Raw genomic sequence first — 1,780 nt, forward strand, 5'->3', positions numbered from 1 at the left:
GTGCTTAGAGCTCTAAAGCAGTTAGATCCACCTCCATCCCCACCTCGGGCTGGAGGAGTGCCCCCACTGCGGTCCCATTGCCCTCTGTCGTAGCCCCATCACAGCATTTGCCACAATGCACTGTGGCTGCCTGTTTTCTTGTCAGTCTCCCCTGTTAGATTACAAGTTCCTTGAGAGCCAGGTCTGTTCTATTCACGGTTGAATTCCTAGCCTGGCACCATGCCTGGCACCTGGTTACTAGTTGCTGTCTAGTCAATTCCAACTCATGGCAACCCCATGTGTGTCAGAGTGGAACTGTGCTCCATAGGATTTTCAGTGGCTGATTTTTGGGAAGTAGATCACCAGGCCTTTGGACTCGAACCATCATACTTTCGGCTTAGCAGCCATGCACATTAACTGTTTTCACCACCCAGGGTAGGAACCAACAAATATTTACAATAATAAGAATAATGAATAAGCAGAAACAGTTTTAAAATATACAAAGTTATTTATAGTAGCACCACTTACAGAATTAAAACCTTAGGAAGAGCAACATTTCTAACAGTAGGATCAAGTAAACAGCAGAAAATAAATAAGAAATAAAACTCTTGTAGACCTTGAGAGTTACAAGCATATAGATCTTCAGTCCCAGGAATCCTGTGCGGGAACTAATGTTATAATGAAAAGAGAATACAAAATAGTAAGTACCCACTATTGCAACTAAGTTGATATAACATTAACCAGGGTCAAAAGGGTGATGTCAGGGTCAGCATGAGAGCTCAGGCCTCAGCTGGAGAGGGGAGAGGCATACCAGGTGTGGGGAGTGTTTACTCCGGTGTCAAGAAGACTGGCTTGTCCAGATGTAGTCTCCCTGTTTAGTAGGTCTGGGTGAGAACTCTCTGGCTGCTTCCTGTCCTCACCTGCTTGCTGGGGGTGAGGGTGGGGGTGGGGAGAACTGGTCTTCCTTTCTGTCCTGGATCCCTGGGGTCCCATGGCCTGTTATCAACTCCACCCTGAGGCCAAGCTATAAAAGAGATCAACTTTAGGTCCTGGCCCCAATTCCACTTACCCCCACCTTCTTCCACTCAGCCCCACCAAAAAAAAAACCAAAAAAAAAACACATAGGGTCTATTGAGCAGTTAATCATAGCTAAATGCAACCAGCTGTCCTGTATTTGGAGTCCCTGGGTGGCACAAATGGTTAAGAGCTTGACTACTAGCTGAAATGTTGGTGGTTCAAACCCACCCAGAGCACCTCAGAAGACAGGCCTGGCAGTTTGCTTCCAAAAAGACACTAGCCTCGAAAACCCTATGAAGCAGTTCTACTCTGCACACGCGTGGTCATCATGAATTGAAATCAACTTGATGGCAACTAACACCAACAACGTCCTGTGTTTGGAAACACCTCTGCTATGTAAAGTGAGGCATACCTGCACGGTTGCTTCTGGCTTTACAAGTATTATCTCCTTTTATTATTACAGCATGAGGCCTGGGCTATGGAGGTTATCCGCATTCTACAGATAAGGAATCTTGAGACCCAGAAGGGTTAGTAACTTGCCCAGGGTCACACAGCTAACAAGGAGCAGAGCCAGGATTCAGAGCAAGATCTGCCTGAGTCTCCTTTAGCTCAGTGGTGAAGTTACCTCCGAGGTTCACTGTTCAGCCTGGGAGTGGACAGCCCCATAAAACCAAATGAGACTAACGAGGTACAGGACTCCAGTGACAAGGGCCAGAAGGCAGAAGGGGACAAGGAAGCTGGTGATAGGGAACCCAAGGTTGAGTAAGGATATTGTTGATGTGTT

This window comes from Trichechus manatus, unplaced genomic scaffold (assembly GCF_000243295.1).
Source record: "Trichechus manatus latirostris isolate Lorelei unplaced genomic scaffold, TriManLat1.0 scaffold00065, whole genome shotgun sequence".
Lineage (NCBI taxonomy): Eukaryota > Metazoa > Chordata > Mammalia > Sirenia > Trichechidae > Trichechus > Trichechus manatus.